At 36.0% G+C, this 19,779-nt stretch overlaps 1 protein-coding gene and 1 pseudogene across 2 annotated transcripts in view; both read left to right on the top strand.

Annotated features, from left to right (window-relative positions):
• Positions 1-19,270, top strand: part of LOC124525029 (protein Wnt-2b-B-like) — a 46,154-nt pseudogene extending 26,884 nt beyond the window's left edge.
• Positions 1-19,779, top strand: part of MAGI2 (membrane associated guanylate kinase, WW and PDZ domain containing 2) — a 1,354,570-nt gene that overhangs the window by 963,409 nt on the left and 371,382 nt on the right. The gene's annotated exons all lie outside the window — the stretch shown is intronic.

Below are 19,779 nucleotides of genomic sequence, written 5' to 3'. Positions count from 1 at the left end.
GGCTGACTCAGTCAGTTAGGTATCCAACTTCGGCTCAGGTCATGATCTCATGCTTCATGGGTTTGAGCCCCGTGTCAGGCTCTGCGTTGTGAGCTTCTTCAGATCCTGTCTCCCTCTCTCTCTTACCCTGCCCTGCTTATATGCTCTCTCTCAAAACTAAACATTAAAAAAAGAATTCCACCAGCTAATCTTTATTTTTCCAGCATATTCACTTCATTTCAGACCATGTTATACCTTGTCAACAACTGCCTTGATGTTGTTACTTGACATTTCTTCGCCCTTGTACATTGTCCCATTGCTGCATCTAGCAGCTGGCATCCATACTCACTCTTACCCAGTTTGCAGGCTTCCATTCTTGTCTATTCTGCTCTGTAGGGCTGAGAGTTGCCCCCACCACCCACTCCAAGCAATAGCCCTGCCTCCCAGAAATCTCTACCTGTCTTGGAGCCTTGATACTTCATCAACATACAAAGGATTGGTCTGTATCCCAGCTCCAAAAGATGAAACATTCACATTTAAAAGCTAAAAACATTTAAACTTCACTTTATCGTTGTGAGAGTAATTGGTGCTCATGTTCAAAGTCTTACAGAACATCTGGTTACATGTTTACAGACCTGTAAACCATTACTATCACCACTGACAGATCTACTTGCTCCTATTTGTGGGGCTGAGGATGTCTTCTTTATAGTACCCAGAGATGCTTTGGGACTCTGTGAGACATTTGCCAGAAATACTTCTTTCCATTTTATACTTTAGAGTCAGAAAATGGGAGCAGAGGAAATATATTTCATGCCAAATTACATAATATTTTTCTTCCATTGAACTAGCCTTGTTATTTTGAACTTGGCCATTATGTTTTATCACCTAGTACCTACATCCAGTGCACATAGAAAGAATGTTCTTAAAACTTCTCTGCTTAACATATTCTGTATTCAGAGCTAGTAAATAATGTCTTTATTTCATTTTTTAAATTTTTTAATGTTTATTTATTTTTGAGAGACAGAGAGAGACAGAGTATGAGTGGGGAGGGACAGAGAGAGAGGGAGACACAGAATCCAAAGCAGGCTCCAGACTCTGAGCTGTCAGCACAGAGCCCAATGTAGGGCTTGAACCCACAAGTCATGAGATCATGACCTAAGTGAAGTCAGATGCTTAACCAACTGAGCCACCCAGGCGCCTCTCATTTTTTAATATTTTATAAACCTTTTGAAATGCAGTCTACCTATTTTTGAAGACTGCACCCTATTCCAATACCTTGTCTCTGACTTCAGTGTTTCATCCAGCAGCACAGCTTAGCACATTTAGATGGAATGAAGGTCGCTGAGAATTTATACAGTTCTATAGCTCTTCAGATCCCCTGCTTAGTACGAAATTAATTAACAGCGTGAAGATATAATTTAATCTTATTCTGGTTTATTATTAGCTGAAAACTAGAGGAAGATGAGGCACAGGCTTTATATGAAGCCTTAAAATCAATCCTGGATGTATATAATAAAATATATTATTACCAATTTTTAAGATTGGTAAGTAGTTTTTACAGTTTTTAAAAGATCTGCATGTAGTTTTATGATTTCCTAAGTTTGACCTTTTTATGAAATCTTTCATCACTTAACTCTATCCCTGCCTCACTTAGGTTAAATTGGGGCATGTATTTTTCAGGCATCAGAAGCCACAAAACCTCATTATTTAAATGTCTAAAATAATTACCAGTTTAAATTTCTGAATAGATATCTTACCAACTCCTAATATTTACCTACTTTGTGTATTTTGCACTGGAGTACTATTAAAAGCATGCTTAAACATTAGTACAAAATATTTGTTAAACCTATTTAACCTTTTGTTCTGAAGCCAGATGCAGGTCACTTACTTGCCAACCTGGGGTGCAGGGCTGCCCCAATTCCATAAATAGCAGGTAGAATATATTTCTATGCTAGAGGGAAAGGTGTGTATATGTGTGTGTTGTGAGTACATGTATATGTCTGATGTGAGTGGCTAAATGCATGTGTGTGTTTTCAGAAAAAAAAAAACTTGTTTTATTTCATTTGCTCTCTCCTTTAGTCTTTTAAAGTTAGAAGTTAATGAAGTTTTTTCTGTTAATAAAAGTAATACATGTTCTATTTGAAATTTAGAAAATAAAAAAATACAAAGAATGAAATTAAACTCAACCACATTATTATTCAGAGAAAACTCTTAAATTTGAGGCTATTTCCTTTCAGTTTTCTTTCTATCTGCAAACTTTCTGTTTTGTTAGACAAAATTAGACAATTATTCTGGATATACTGTTTGATATTCTGCTTTTTAATATAATAATATATATTTACATATTATATCTTATTCTTTTCCACCATGCTACTAAATACTTTGTGTAATGTGAGTCATATTTTATATTCAATTTAACCATTCCATTATTTATGGGCATTATGTGGTTTCCAACTTTTTTTTTTTAATTTTAGAGAAAGAGAGGGAGAGAGCTGGGGAGAGGAGCAAAGGGAGAGAGAAAGAGAAAGAATCATAAGCAGGCTCCAGGCTCAAGGCAGAGCCTGACTTGGGGCTCGATCCCACAACCCTGGAACCATGACCTGAGTTGAACTCAAGAGTCACACGCTCAGTTGACCAAGTCACCCAGGTGCCCATGTGGTTTCCAACTTATTAAAATGAATGCTTCACTCTTGGGCATCAATCTTTCCACACATCAGTTGCCTTCTAGAAATGGAATACTAAAGCAGAAGACACTCCAGTTTGCATCTCTGGGCAATACCTCACTATTATTTGTATAGCTTCTTACTAAAAGTTTATAATGGCTGGAGTATGTTCCCATCGACTTTAAAAAGTGCTATATAAATTCACTTTTCATAGTAGCCAGACAATTTTGGCTGTGTCTATGTACAATGCAGATTCTGAGTAAAAGTTAAAATAAATCCTCTGCCTTCTGCATTCTTGCTTTCTTCACATTCCACCAAACCTTTATTGGCCTTCTGGAGCTGCAACATGCAAAGATTTCTTCTCTTCCTTGCCCTGTGTGTCGCATGTGACAATGTTGATCCTGCAACCAACACCTTCCTTGAAAACTCCCAAAGACATTCTCTCCTGGTGTTCTTCCTACCTGTGAATAGTCTCACGTTTCTTTGTTTGATCAACTTCCCTTGCCCTCTCTTTTATTAAAAAAAATAATAATAATTACTTGACGTTTATTTATTTTTGAGAGAAAGAGACAGAGCATGAGCAAGAGAGGAGCAGAGAGAACGGGAGACACAGAATCGGAAGCAGGCTCCAGGCTCTGAGCTGTCAGCACAGAGCCTGACACTGGGCTCAAACTCATGAGCGGTGGGACCATGACCTCATCTGAAGTCTGACCTTTAACCTCCTGAGCCACCCAGATGCCCCTCCTTGCCCTCTCTTTTAAGCTACACATTCCCTCCGGGGCTTTTCCAGCCACTCCTGCTGCCTCAGCTACCCCTTCTACAATGACTTTCAAATTTATGTTTCCAGAGAAAAATTATTTTTGAATTTCAGAATCACACTTGCAACTCATTAGGCATTTCCACTGGTGGCATCTCAAAGTCAGTATATGCAGAGCTGGACTGAACTCTGTTCCACTGTATTTCACCCAAACCTCTAGTGTCCCTCTAATGCTGTGATGATTGAATAATGTTCTAAATCCAAGTCTGCATCTTTGTGAACTATAAATGAATCTGGATGATTTCAGACACAATTTTCTTCCACTAATGGATTGAATCTTTTGTCAGATTCAGTTGACCTAAATTATGTATCAGTTCAGAGTTATTTGTAAATGTAAATTGGTCCTTACACAGATTATTATCTTAAAATGTTTAAGTGCTAAACTTGGAGAGGACCCTTAAAAAACAATCTAGTCTTTTCTCATTTCACGAATAAGACAATTGAGGCCCAAAGATGAAAACTGATTTTTTTCAAAATAATACAGCTACCTGATGGCAATCTCGCCCCAGACAAGATGTGTCCTGGCTTAGATAACATGATTTTTTCTTTAAACCCTGCCCCCCTCCATGTGCAGAATAACATTATTGAGATATTAAAATGTTCTCATTGATTGAGGAGGTTTTTGGACTCTAAGGGAAAATGGAAAGTGGAGATGGTGGTTAACAACTTAAAAAAATACATTTGTATGCTCATATTTTAGGCTTTAGAAATTGGAAATTTGTGATAATCAAGAGAAACATGGAACTGAAGTTCACATTAGTTGTATTTCTGTAAATAGGAAGTCTTCAAAAACAATTTAGGCATAAAAGCCTGAAAACAATGTTTTCAGTCTCAAATAGACTGTTCTCAAATATTTTGGAATTGCTTTTTTGGATAGCATACCTTTGATAGTTCCCAGGTGCCTGTAAGATTAAGTCTAAGCTCTCAACCACATACAAAACACCTCCCATCCACCCCTAATCCACTATTGTGGTTTCATCTTCTGTTTACTCCTCTGGGAGCCTACTTCAGTCACATTAAGTGCTGTGCCATTCCCCAGAATAACATTTCACACCCCACTAATGCTTGTCATGCTGTTTTCTTTATTTTAAATTCCCTTCCTTCCCATTCCCATCCCTCCTCCGTGATAACCAAACTCCAACTCATTCTGGATACTGTAGCTCCAGTGTCACCTATTACTTCCTCCTGTGAAGCCTCCAGAGTGTTCCACATGAAATGAATCCCTCCCTCCTGTGATACCCAAGCACCCTGACCATTCCTGTCAACTTTATTAAAGACAGTTGCTGGATAGTCTCCCTAATGCCCATACACCTTGACCATAGGCTGTTGAAGCTCTTCAGGGAGGAGCTGTTGGGTCTTCTTTGCCCTTACTCTAGCACTTGGGAAAACTAACCCATAACCCTTCTCGAAGGACAGATTATTCAAGGAATGCTGAAATGGGACCTTCTCTGAATATACAAAGTTTATTTCATCAATGCATAAAATAGAGGCCTTCTTAGATACCACTTAGTTTAGTTCCAATAATTTTGTAGACTTGTGACAAATGTATTGTTCTCTCACAGTGCCTTAAAGTCACACTTGACGATGACTTATCCCCAGTTAATTTAAGATTTTATTACAAAATAGAAAATAATTTTAAAATCCCAATCTTAGGACCAAGACTTAGATTATAATTTTAAAATATGATATAATTTGCAGCCCAGTATAATGATAACAGTGTGTATCATGAGAGTGCCTAGTCTTACCTGGGATATTAGCTCCTTTCCCCCACTCATTTACATAAAGCCATGAATCAGGGTTTGCTGGATGTGTATAATTATATATAAAAGCCTCATACATATCTTAAGATCTATTTCTATCATAGGACGATTAAATGGCCATAATATATTTAAATTTATCCATGTTCTAATTTATATGTCAGTAAAGCCCCACAGGAAAATACTAATTGAGACTAAGGCTATTTGTTGGTCCATATAAACCCAACACAAGAAAACACCCTCCAAGTGATTAGTTGGCACTTTAATCAGAAAATATATACTTATAAAAATGCTTACATTTATTTTTTTTCCTTTGAGCTATGATTTACAGTAAATCACAGTTGGTCCATCAGCCATTGTTAGTTACTATCCTACTCTCAAACTTTAGCTTTAACATATATACTGTCTTAGTGTTGGCACACAAAACCATTCCAAGTACCAAGAAAAGATGATCCTTACATGTGATCATTCCATGTTTTTTAACACTGGGAAATTCAAAGATAAAATTAAAAAAAGCTCAAGAAACAAGGTTTACCAGGTTGTCTTTTTAAAGTGAATTCAATTTATATGATATACAGTGTCATTTTCATTCATAATGCAATGTGCAATGCTATATGCTATTCCAGTTAAGTTCTGGAGAGTATCACTCAACCTTCCTTTGATTAGCTTTGGAAAGGTACTGTTACATAGGGCTTATTTCTTCATGCCCTGCCCCATATCCATTCTCACAATGAGTAAATGGCCAAAATCTCTGCTGAAATGCTTTCTATGTAACATGCTGTTTAATAACAAAAATGTATACTATTGAGAGATCATTTTTTCTGCATTATTTGTTCAATATCATGCATCTGTTTACTGCATGTTGTTGACCATCATCGTTAACATTTTTAATTATGCTAACAATAATGTTATTTATATTTATATCTGTAATTTCCTTCCCCAGTAAATACCAAAACTCAAATGTGTTATATTCCCCTTGCATAGTGAGTATTATTATCAAATAATACTGAGTATTTGATCAAATACTTCCTAATCATTAGCCTATGTCATCTTCTCTACCACAGAATCTGCCATTTTCTTTATCCACTTTTACTCAGTTTATTCACTTTTCCTCATGCACTGGTACCTTCCAATCCTATTCTTCTTTCCCTGACTTTGCATCCTGTCTGCTTCACAGAAGGGCAATTCATCCTTCCATTCTATCCATGTCTTTTTTACTTATTCTGGATTTATTTATGTAATTATTCAACAAGTGACTATTGAGCATCATCTATGTGCCAACAAGAGACAGGAATCAAATGGAAGTGTATACATAAGACTAAATTTTTTTAAAGCAAACATACTTAGAATCCACACTCTGGGGAATTAAAAAAAGGACAACAACAAATGCTATTATGGGAACACTGATGATGAAACTTAGTCCTTGCCTTCCACCATCATTTAATCAAGAGGGGAAAGATATGTTGACAAATGTAAACACTGCCATGGAGAACCAAGACATTTATTCTGGTGGCTTTGCATTGCAGATTTTAAATTTTGTTTTTGTATCAATTTTACTATTGGTTTTAATATAGCAAGGTCCAGTTTTAATTTCACTTATTCTATAAAGACTTCTTCAAATACTCTTTCTTATATTTCAATTCCTATTGCACTTATATGTACATCACACATTTTAATAATTTTGTGTTTTTAATTGTGGAAGCAGCAGGCTGTGTGAACACAAAATGGAAGCACCACTGAGTTCTCTTGCGGTTCTTTTTGCTGTCTTGTGGATCTTGGACTCAGTTCATCAGCTTCCCCTCTGCATTTAATACATGTTCCATTAACTGGTAATTCTCCTTCCAGGATCCCAGTGCAACAGAGATAATAAATTTGTAAAACGTACAAGAAAATTTAGTTCTTTCAATAGTAATGGTCCATACACTGGGGTCAGAGCAGGATGATGGAGCACATGCAAAAGAATTTTTTAAGAAATAAGTAGCTAAGTCTGCATGTCTTATTCATATACATGCTACTCTTTTTATTATAGCTTTCTGGCATATATTTTCTCACTTAACAGATATTAAAAATAAAACGTATAACATGACATTAAGAAAGTGTTTGATCCTAAGAAAAAAGAAAAAAGAAAGTCATATGCACTGAAAGTTTCAGAACCACTCATGTTTAATAAAGGTCTTTATCCAAAAAGTAAATGGATTAGGCTTGATGGTTTTATCTTCTTCACTGACATCCCTCTTAGTTCTTCAAAGTTAATTTACTTTGAGTTAATTGATCTTTTTCTGATGCTCCTGAAATACAGTGGGAAAGTACAGGCTTTGGAATCCAGTGGTCTTGGATTTAAATTACTGCTGTGTGAGTGAAGTCAAGTTTCTTAACTTCTACGGGCCTTAACTTCCTTATTTATAAAACAAGATTAACTTTTCCCACATTCTTTCAGGTATCTGTTTACTGGCTCAAAGGAAATTTTTTGAGTATTCTATGTACTAGAAATCATGCTGAATGCTAAGGTTATAACATCAAGAAGAAGAAAAAGAAAAACAAACAACAGGATCTCAGTTCTCATGGTGCCTGTAGTCTAGTTGAGGATATGGACAGATGTAGACAAACTGTAGACAATACATTATGATAAGTATTATCGTTGAGAGGTACTATAAAACACATAAGGGGCACCTGGGTGGCTCAGTCAGTTAAGCTCCATCTCTTAATTTCAGCTCAGATCTTGATCTCACAATTGATCTATTGTGAGACAGAGCCATGCACCAGGCTCCACTCTTGAGTATGGAGGCTGCTTAAGATTCTCTCTTTCCCTTTCCCTCTGCCCCTCCCCACTTGTGCGCGTGTGTGCACACACATATTTTCTCTCTCAAAAAAATAAAAATATAAGAAAGGTAAAAAATTATGAGAATTAAATAAGATAATGTATATATAGTGTGCCTAGCAGTTCCTGTCTTAGTAGATACTCAATAATATTATTGTTGATATTTTACCTTCATCCTTTACCCTCCTAGTTTCTAACTATAAGGTAAATCCATAGATGGTCTATACTAGTATTTTCCCATAGAAATACAACATGAGCTACATATATAATTTTAAACTTTTTAGTAGCCACATTAGAAAAAGTAGAGGGGTGCCCAGGTGGCTCAGTCAGTTAAGCATCCAACTCTTGATTTTGGCTCAGGTCATGATCTCATGGTTCACAAGTTTGAGCCCTGCATTGGGCTCTGTGCCCTGCTTGGGATTTTCTCCCTCCTCTCTCTTTCTCCCTACCCTACTCGCACTCTCTCTCTCTCTCAAAATAAATAAATAAACTTTTTAAAAATTAAAAAAAAGAAGTAGGAAGAAACATGAAATCAATTTTAATATATTTGATTTAACTTAATACATCTAAAATATTATATCAACATGTAATCAACATAAAGATTTTTTAATAATCCTCAAAATTCCATGATTATATTTTACTTATAGCACATCTCAATTTGAACTAGCTACATTTCAGATACTCAATAGCCACATGTGGCTAATGGCTACCAAATTGGATGACACAAGTCTATACTTTCTAATTGACCAGGATTAAGCTTCTTGAGAGGCAGTGCACTGTAGGTAGTAAGCATATAATAGGATTTTAATTAGTAAACCCAGCATCATTTCCACCCTTCCTCCCTCTCTCCTTTCCTCAGGCACTAGGTATCAAAGATAAATTAGAAGCTGTGGATCTTGCCCTCAATTCCAGTCCCCAACTCCCAATATAGTGAAGGAGAAAAAAGCAGAGTAGATACTTACAATATAGTATAATTACTGTAAAGGAGATTAAATGTGTATGGAATTAGATTGTAAGGACAGAGGAAAGAGTCACCTGGAGATGTTTGCAATGGTCTGCACGAAGCACTTAAAGCACAAAAGTCAGACTATCCAGGTCATATCAGGTTCCCTGCTTCCATAAAGAATATGCGTCCTAGCTTATTTCTGGCAAAAGTGCAAGGTTCCCAGCAGGGGCCTCTCTGATCACACTAGTGATGTGTGACATACTGGAGGAAAACCAGCTCCCAAACTGCTGTCATTAGACATAAAAACACAAATGCACCTCAATAAAACACACAGCTGCACTTCATTTTATTTCCTATCTGGTCCAGTCAGTTGGAGTGGACTTGTCCCATATTTTTTGTCAGTATGCAAATCTTTTTTCAAAGGATGGTTAGATGCAATAGCTCAATTTTCTTGCCAACCCAAACCTACTTATTGTTAGTGACTTGACTGTCTACTCAACTACTATGGAAAGCTTATGGAAGATCTACTTCACCCCCATAGAGCCTGTCAGCCTCATATTGTGACCCAAAGACATGAGAGGAATTTTCTAGCATTGTAAAGTTCATATAAGAAAACTCTTAAAGACTCTTTTGGGATGCCCTAGTTGGTTCGGCGTCCGACTCTTGGTTTCAGATCAGGTTATGATCTCACAGTTTCATGAGTTCAAACCCCACATCGGGCTCTGTGGTGGTGGTGTGGAGCCTGCTTGGGATTCTTTCTCCCTCTCTCTCTGCTCCTCCCCCACTCATGCTATCTCCATCTCTCTAAAAAATAAATAAACTTTTTAAAAAAGTTAAAAAAAGAAAACTCTTAAAGACTCTACTCATTTTCTAAATAACTTAGATTTAAAGAGGTATAAATGCCTTTCAACAAAAGCTGACTTACTATCCATTCGATCTTTTTCAAAGTTTGTGTACCTATGGAAAATCAGATAAATAAAAGTAAAAATGTCCACCAAACCCCTATTTTCACTCTAGCACACTGTCCTTTGACAGATGCCTTTACTTAACTGAACTCAGTGTGTGGAGTATCATGTGACGCTAGTTTGGCCTTAAGGAGGTGAAAAGCTACATGTCTTCTCCAGATCCTTTTTTTCTCAAGAGCACAGAATTCCTACCTGCAACGAGTGTATAGAATATTCATTTCCAAATAAATTCGCACCATTGTTTTCCCTTAATGGCTGCTTCTTAAAGTATATTTGTAAAAGCAATGTATAAAATATTGCTAGATCTGAATATTTAAGAAGTCATCATTGCATCTTCTGAAGAGGATTTAATGGACTTTTTTTCTGTGCTCTATGCTGATAATGTTACAACGTAATAAGGAAACACTTAGAAAACTCCTGTAGCAGGTATAATTTTACCTAGTGGTAATGAATATTATGACATAGTCATGAATGTAGGAAGCTATGTAGTATTATGTGTAAATGGGCATTGAATACCCTTTTACTCTTAAAGTTTATGTTAGAGCTCGTAGTTTTCTCCTTACCATAGCTACAATAAATTCATAACAGTACAAAATGTGTGTCATGAGAGAAAATGGTTCTTCTGAGAGAAAGAAAGCATGAATATATCAGAATAGCTTAGTATAAAGTTTTGTTTATATAATGTAGGAAATGAAAGAAATGTTAATTGTTATAATACAAACACATAAAATCTATGAGAATGGTTAATATCAAGTTTCCTGAGGAAAATGACATTCTATCTTTCCTCTTCATGGGAAACTCATAAATCATTATGTATTAGCCAGCAGTGACAGTTTAAAATCATATTTTTTCCAACAAAAAGTGTTTTGCTTTATTATATTTTACTAGTCCAGAAAGAAAAATATGGAATTAATATATGCCCATGTTTTAAAAGAAAAATGTGAGTTCTATGTTTGTATTTACAGTTTATAAACATTTGAAATCAAACTTACATATCAACTGTCCATGAATCAAGATTGAAAATATCTAGCTGCTAGTTACGAAAGTTAAATTTAAATCCTGTTTTCTCTTTGGAGGAAGTTCCTTCCATCTATGTTAGAATAGAGCTGGAGGTAAGAGAAATCCAGAGGCTGGGTCATGAACTCTTCTGTTCATAAATGAGAATTAAAATGTATTTATGAAAACTCTCATTTTTTTTCTTGTTAATTAATATACAATTACACTCTATTTCCAGGTTCATATAACCAACTATCAACCAAAATTATTTAAACTTACATAATTTTTCAAAGTTTTACATATAGCAAGCTAATAATTAGACAAATACTTTTTATCTATGACCCTCTGACTAAAGGTGATTCTAAATTTCAGTGTCATGAAATTATTCACCAATTCCCAATATCTCTGTGTATTACAGCATTTTACTTAACAAAAAATTGCAAGTATTTTCCAGGCACATTGTGTACATATTATCTTAAAATAAGGCTTATTGGAGCACCTGGGTGGTCAGTCAGTTATGCTTCTGACTCTTGATTTCTGCTCAGGTCATGATCTCATGGTTCATGGTGTTGAGCCCCATATCAGGCTCTGAGCTGACAGTGTGGAGCCTGCTTGGGATTCTCTCTCTCCCTCTCTCTCTCTGCCCCTCCTCCATTCATGCTTACATGCTCTCTCTCTCTCTCTCTCTCTCAAAATAAATAAGTAAACATTTTTTAAAAAATAAGTCTTATTATCTTTTATAGACAATTGTCTACATATTGTTTTTAAGTAAACTTTTGGAAGTCAAATATGCAAATGAAAAAAGTCCATTTGCAAGGCTAATTAACAATTGTTAAGAATTTTTTAATGTGTAAAAATATGGGTTTATGAATAATTATGCTTAATTATTTCAAAAGCATATTAAGATGATTGTTTTTAAACAAGAATATTTTGTTTTAAAAAAGCTAAAATAGTATTGTGTTTAAGATAAACTCTAACAAGTAATGTTGAAATATTTTCTACCATTGTTATGCTTCCTTAATATTGCATAACTGTGTTTGACACATTTAGTATACAATTTGAAAAAGCAGCTAAATTCCTGTAGTTTTAAATGAGAATTACTTTGTGTATTTTGAAATAGTCTTGGGTAAGTTCTGAATAGGAGGTCAGTATAAAACAAAAAGAGCTTACTTTATTTCATAGAGAAACTGATCAAGATATAGTACACTACCATCCACATCTTAGGCTTATGAACTATGTATTCAGTTTCATATATTTTAAGATTGTATTTAAGTGAGGGGCGCCTGGGTGGCTCAGTTGGTTAAGCATCTGACTTCAGCTCAGGCCATGATCTCACGGTCCACGGGTTCGAGCCCCATGTCAGGCTCTGTGCTGACAACTCAGGGCCTGGAGCCTGCTTCAGATTCTGTGTCTCTGTCTCTCTCTGCCCCTCCCCTGCTCATTCTCATTCTCTCTCTCTCTCTCTCTCTCTCTCTCTCTCCCCCCATCTCAAAAATAAATAAACATTTAAAAAAAGATTATACTTAATTGACTGATGTTGTCCCTATTGAAATAACTATCAGAACCGAAAACAATTTTCTTTCCGAATAGAATTATTTTGGATTTTGCCTCAGAAACTATCTACTGTAACTTTTGGCACTGAAAGTAGTATAATTAATAAGTAATACTTTTTAACTTAAAGTGAAACGGAGCCTATATAAGTTATAAGGTGAATCCCTGAAAGAAAAAAATGCTTTTTCCTCTGCCCATCTAGGTTTACTGACTGGGGCCTTGCAAATTAGACTGGCAAAAGATTAACAAAAGAGAAACTAACAGATGTTTATTAATAGGTGCATCCTGCATTTATGTGGAGTACTCACTGATGAGGAATTCAAAGTAGTGGTTAGAACTTGAATTTATATACCATTTTAGCAAAGAACAATAATTTTTCAGAGAAGTGACAAGACCAAGGAAAAGACTTAGAGTTTCTAGGATTTTAAGCAAACTATGGGAAGGCAAATATATGGGGAAACAAATGGTAGATAAGGGCTAGTTTTAGCAAGGTTTCTTGTGTAGAATCCTCTGGTTTCTGGGCTGATAAAAGGCCCGGAGCTGTCTGAAGTTATTAACTTGTGTGGTACCTGGTAAAGAGGGGAGAGTCCATATACAAATATATGTCTTGCCTCAGGAAAATGGGTGGACACAGAGCAGAGAGCTTTTCTTGTATCTGCTTCTTCTTAATTGTCATCAGCTCACAATAATCCTTCAGACCAAGTGGCGTATTTTGGATGGCCTATCCTGCTACCTTTACATCTATATTCCACTTCTGCAAACTGAAGAAAGTTGCGGAAATATTATTTTAAATTTTAGGGAAAAAATCCTGTTTCTGGACAACATGACCTCAGTGGTCAAAAACTTCCCAATTCTTTGCAGTTACCTAGTGAGGAAAGAAATCGTTTACAAGTTAAGTTGATCTTTGAAAAATATATCATAACAAAAGAATCAAATTAAACAATAATAAAGTCACATCAAATTTGATTAAGTAATACATTACTTACATAATTATATTATATATTAAACTCTACTATGGTATTTTTAAAACTTCCTTTTAATGATATTTTCCCTTCTATTATCTATTTATATATAAATCACAATATATTCGTATGCACATATCACATTTATATAAGTATATATAGATATATAAGTATTTGAAATTTTTTTAATGTTCATTTATTTTTGAGAGAGAGAGAGAGAGGAAAAGAGAGAGAGAGAGTGGGGGAGGGGCAGAGAGAGAAGGAGACATAGAATCTGAAGCAGGCTCCAGGCTCTATGCTGTCAGCACAGAGCCCAATGCAGGACTCAAACTCAAGAACCATGAGATTATAACCTGAGCCAAATTCAGATGCTTAACCAACTGAGCTACCCAGGCACCCCTATTTATATAAGTATTTGAACAGTAAATTTATTTATCTGCTTAAACATTAATAATTCATGCAGTTACTAATATATATTTATAATTACTAAATAATTGGTTATTTAAATTGACCAAGGCTGAGATTAATTGATTGGCTTACAATTGTAATCTATTTTTTATTTATTTATCTGGCCTTAGCTATACACATTAAAAGTCTAGGATAACACCCACCACTACTGAAATGTGAGCTTTACAACATGAAATATATACTATAATTGCAAACTTTGTAACACGATAAGGAATAAAATATTGTATAGCATGATATTAGTTGAAGATTCCGAACACATAAAGGAAAAAACTAGTCTTACACACACACACACACCATACCACACAACTACATGTAAAGCACTGTGCTAGACTTCTCAAAGGAAATGTGCACTAGTGGTAGAAACAGGTAGGTAATAAAATTAATATAATAGAATCTTCACTATAAAACATGTCATGGGAGCAGAGGCAATATTTCTATCAAATATGGGAGGATTGGAGTCAGAATAAAGGTAGAGAAGAAAGGAACATTTGCAGTACAAGAGATGAACAGGACTCAAGATAAGGGAAGAAGCAGAAAACAGCAGTTTTTTACACCTTCTATCTAGAAAGGAGGGATGGAGAAAATCTGTTATAACTACTTATCCCCTTTTACCCCCCTACTATGTGTTATACTTACCCCAGTCCTGTGCTATAGGTATTATTGCTCCCATTTTTATAGATGAGGAAGTATTTTTGCACCTTAAATTCTATAAAATCTAAAATAAACTATCTGTTTTTGTCATTGATTTATTTTATAATAAATTTTACCCCTTGAAAGAAGTAGGAGGAAGTGTAAGTATGTGGACAATATCTTCCTCAAGTTAAAAGTGAAGCAAGACATCTACAAGGATAAAAATAAGAGATTAAAACAGAAAGCAGAGAAGAAGTTACATAAAAAAAGACTATCTAGGGGTGCCTGCTGGCTCAGTCGGTAGAGCACAGGACTCTTGATCTCAGGGTTGTGAGTTGGAGCCCCACGTTGGATGTAGAGATTACTTAAAAATAAAATCTTCAAAATAATATAAGAGGAAAGACTATCTAAAAAGACAACACTAAAATATATGGGCAAAAGACACAGCAGTTAATTCAACAATAAAAAAAGAATTTAAATATAATAAACATGAAAAATATTTAACTGAGCTGTTATCAAAGAAATGCAAAGTAAAACACTGAGACATTTCACTTTAAGTTTGCAAGGAGTTGAAAGACTGCAATCTTCAGTACCTCTGAGTATGCCAAGGTTGCAGATGTATACTGAGGATTCCCAAGTGCTTGGGAATCAATCTATTCTTTCTTTTTTATTTTCCCCCATACTACAGATCTATCCTAAAATGTAGTGATTTCATTGTTGTTGTCCTTGTTGTTGTTGTTGCTTGTAGTTTTTAAAGCATTTTGTTACTATTCCTTGAGGGGACTAAAAGCACACTAAGGCTTCACAATACAAAGGCTCCTGAGAATTAGACAGGATGTTGTTTTTTAAGTGAATAAAAATGAAAAACCACTCTGGATGAAGGCTGACTTAGGAATTGCTATGTAAGAATTTATAGTTATAAGATAAATATACAGAAAAAAGAAGTCTGCTTTTCTTAGTCACAATGCTCTGGTTTACATTTGCCTATGACAATAAAAAAGAAAATGCCCCCAGAAAGGAATGGCTCAAGTCATGTTAAGCAATAGGACATCAGGCAGAATGATGAACATATTATTTGGGAGTATAGGGGAAATAACATCCATCAGTTTAAATCTTGTTTCTCTAAACCACAGAAATAACCTGAAGACTATTTAAACATGAATTCCCAATAATTTTAGTTCTATTACCATGAAATATTTCTCCCAATCGTGTGTGGATGATGATGTCATGTGCCATTCCAACCTAAAAATAGCATGATCAGTCCATATCTCATTAAAAGACTAAATTTACCTCAAACTAAGGCTACTCGTCATCAAATATTGCCAACAGAATGTTAGCACAGTCTGAATGATTTAATTAAACCACTCCAGCAACCTAATTGTCTCTAGAATGTTCTTTCTTTTATTAAGAAATTGTGTGAGTAAAAACACAAGATCTGATTATACATTTGGGTTTGTCTTTTTTTTTTTTTTTTCATTTTACTCCACTCCTCTTCACTGCCTTAATAACAACTGGTTAAAACATCAGACCTGCACGCTAAATAACTAATTTTAGTTCAATAAAGACTTGACAACATTTTATAATCAATTTTATGAGAGATCATTCGAGCTGAATTTAGTTAAACTGACTGAAGTAAGTAGATAATGAAGTATTTATCTTTGCTGGAAGAGAAACCCAGGTAGAGAAGCTTTCAGCTGCTGCTGAGAAGTTCTAACTAGGAAGCCGCCAGTCACAACGGACCATTATGTTTCTAATTACCCTTATTAACAGAAGAAAAAGGAGCAGAAGATTTTCTCTGGAGAATCTTAGACAATCTGCTGTTTCCAAATAAACTAGATGATATTGGTCAATACATTATATTTTACAGTTAGGTTTTGTCATCAGAAGAACAATGGTAAGTCAGAAAACTGAGCAAACCAAATGCAGTCAGGCATTTCTTTATGAACAAAATGTGAATGTTACATTCTTCTGTACTTACAGGAGAAAAGCTAGCAAACCCAATGTGTTCCTTAGATGTCTTTTTTGTGTATTGTTTGCGGGGGGGGTTGTTTGTTTATCCTTAAGAATTCTTAAACAACTACTTATCTGATGAACAATAATCAAACTTTCTACATGTATTTGGGTTTTGTCCATTGTAAAGACTGGCTTTCCCCCCACCATAAACTAGTAGCTACATTGATGTGAGTTATACTTCCTCCTAGAATATCAACACTTAGCATTCTAGTTGAAATCCTGCTGTTATGTTTAAAGATAGTCTCATGGATTTCACATCAGATATCAGTAAGATTTCTGCACTTGGCAGAGAAATCAACCTTGAGCATTTTGTGTGTGTGATATTAGGTTAAAATGTCTTAATATTTCTTTGTGTGCCTGTGTGTATGTGTGTGTCTGTGTGTGTGTTGTGTTTTCAGGGGGAAGAGTGGGAGAGTACTTTTTCATTGAATTATTCCTTGGTATTATTCAATTATCTAAATTTTCATATCTTAGACTGTGATTATTTTTGCTCTTCAGGGTCTGTCTCCTTTACTGCCTCTGTCATGAATATCCATTTCAGTTACATTGATTCTAAATCTCATATTTAAAAGAAAAATATTTTACTGATTTAATAGTAACTGAAAAGTATTGGCCTGATATCAAGAGGGTAAACAATTTACGAAGATGAGAAAATGGACCAGTCCAATGTCAAAAAAAATATTTGCACTGGACAGAGTTAACAGTTAAATAGGCAAGGAAAACTTTATTCAAGACTATTACAATAGGGGAGGAGATGGAACTCAACTTACCTGAAAAAAGAAAAAAAGATTTTTAAATGCTGGGGTAGGCTCATGGAAAATCTTTGGAGGACTGTGGGGCCGGGGGAAGGGGAAGTTTGGTCAAAATGATTAAGCCATTCACTTATTCCTGCTAATTGGCAGTTATCTAATTAGGGTCCTATCCTCCTACAGAGACTGGGAAATAGAGGTGGTATCTTTTTGGTGATTACATTTGGAAGGGATGTCTCCCAAGTTCTAGAGAAAGACATTTCTGGGTCATGGAAGATTTACATCTCAGAGGCAGAGAAAGAATTTACACCTGCAACTTTCTAAAGCAAATACTCCAAGAAATGGGAAGCCAGAGGCCCATAGTCAGGAAGAAAACTGTCTAAAGTTAAATCAAGCTGAGGAGAATGTTAAGGCCATTTTGGTCACCATGATATTACAAAAGGTACAGATAATCAAACAGGAGAAAGAAAACTAATAGTTAGGAAGGGATTTTCTGCAAGAGCGATGTTGTGAGGCACAGTTAATATCAAGAGTAAAATCAGGTTCAGGTGTGCAACTTTAATAAGCAGCCTCCAGACCCAGACATGAAATCAGCAGTAACACCATCAAGTCATTTCAGTGTTCTCTTAGTAAGTTGGTCAACTGAGTCAACACTGTTGTTTCAGTCTCTGATTTATTTTTGATCATGATTGCTTGATGTGACATTCCTTTGAAGAATAGTGTATCTGATTACAGCATGTAGATAGCCAATTTCTATTCTTGGCTCTTTCTCAAACATCATACTCAGGCACACACACACTTCTGCTTCATGGAGGATTTATATCTTTCTTTCTCCTCCCCCTTTCTGATATGTAGTTAAAACCTAAATTCTGTAGACAGTGTTTAATTTTATTATGCTCTCCAACATTGTTACTAAAGATGAATGTAATAACCCCAATCCTCTTTAAATTAGAATTAAAGAAGACATTACAATTTAATATGTTGAAAATTTATTTCGAAACTTACCTGAAACTGGATAGAGCCCCTTCCTGCTGTAGAGATAGAAGGGACACCATTGTCAGTCTTTAAGTGGAAGTGAAGTCATCTGATAGATAAGACTGGAATCCCTGTCTTATTTTTTATAACCTTGGAAGTTAGTAAATGTTCAAAAAAAAATGTTAGTTTTATTCCAGTGTCTGAGTCCTAACCAAGGTTTCTGTGAGTTTCTGGAGAATTATATTCTTAAGATCATGTTTTAGCTCTGAGTTCCTGCCCACCATTCTCTTGTTCTCACATTTCACCTTCTATGGCTGTTCTCTCCAGACCAACCCAAACGTGGAGCTCAATGCTGCTTGCTTGATCTTCTTAGAAATGTGTCACATAACACATTACCAGGTGAACAGAATTTACTGATGGTTTGAGCAAATGCATGTGTGTGTGTGTGTGTGTGTGTGTGTGTGTGTGTGTGTGAAATTTAAACTAAATTTTTTTGGTTGCACAGCTGTGCAGTGGTTTCTGAAGCTTGAGTGTCATTGCCATGGTGTAAGTGGCTCCTGTACTCTGCACACCTGCTGATGCCACACAGGTGATTACCTGTAGTAGTGCTATGATGGGGCTGTGCGGGTGACAATGACCCAGGATGGCATCAACTCTACAGCAGCCCACCAAGGCTATTGCCGTGGCACCCATACTGACCATATCTACTTTGACAACTCTCCAGACTACCTTGTGTTGGGCAAGGTTGTAGGTTCCCTAGGCACTGCAGGCCATGTCTGCAGCAAAACATCTAAAGGGGACGGACAGTTGTAAAATCATGTCTGTGGCCGAGAGTATGACACAACTCGAGTCACCCGCCGCACTTGGTGTGAGTGCACATTCCACTGGTGCCATGTGGTGCAGTACAAGGAGTGCAGACACCCTGTGGACATCCATACTTGTGAGGCCCCCATGAAGTCAGAGTGGCTGGACCACACTTGAACACATAAACATCTCACTCATCCCTCTGCTCCAAACCTCCTAATTTGGGGTGCTTGGGTGGCTCAGTAGGTTAGCCATCCAACTCTTCATTTGGGTTCAGGTCATGATCTCATGGTACATGAGATCTAGCCCAACGTTGGGCTCTCCACTGACAGCACTAAGCCTGCTTGGGATTCTCTCTCCCTCTCTCTCTGGCCCTTCCCCACACTCACTCGCTGTCTCCCAAAATAAATAAATTAATTAAAAAAAAAAAAAACCTCCTAACTCAAAAGCACAAGATCTTTGCATGCACACCTTCCATAAAGGAAGGGTAAACCTCAACTCTGGGCTGCTATAGCTTCTATTTAAGGACTAGGAGAGTAATCCAGAAGGACTCGGCTGTCCTGTTTGGTTCCTGGGAAGGAATTGACAGGGGATGTAAGAAACTGAACTGAAGGAAAGTAGAAGAGTCAGGGGTCTTCAGAATGATATAAGTTGCACTAAAGCACATGGTCAAAGCTTACTTTTCC

The sequence above is a fragment of the Lynx rufus genome, unplaced genomic scaffold, assembly GCF_022079265.1.
Source record: "Lynx rufus isolate CCGP_SWC_20201006 ecotype Redwood Valley unplaced genomic scaffold, mLynRuf1.p SCAF_4, whole genome shotgun sequence".
NCBI classification, from domain to species: domain Eukaryota; kingdom Metazoa; phylum Chordata; class Mammalia; order Carnivora; family Felidae; genus Lynx; species Lynx rufus.
The sequence above is the reverse complement of the archived record's forward strand: the minus strand, read 5'-3'. Positions and strand labels throughout refer to the sequence as shown.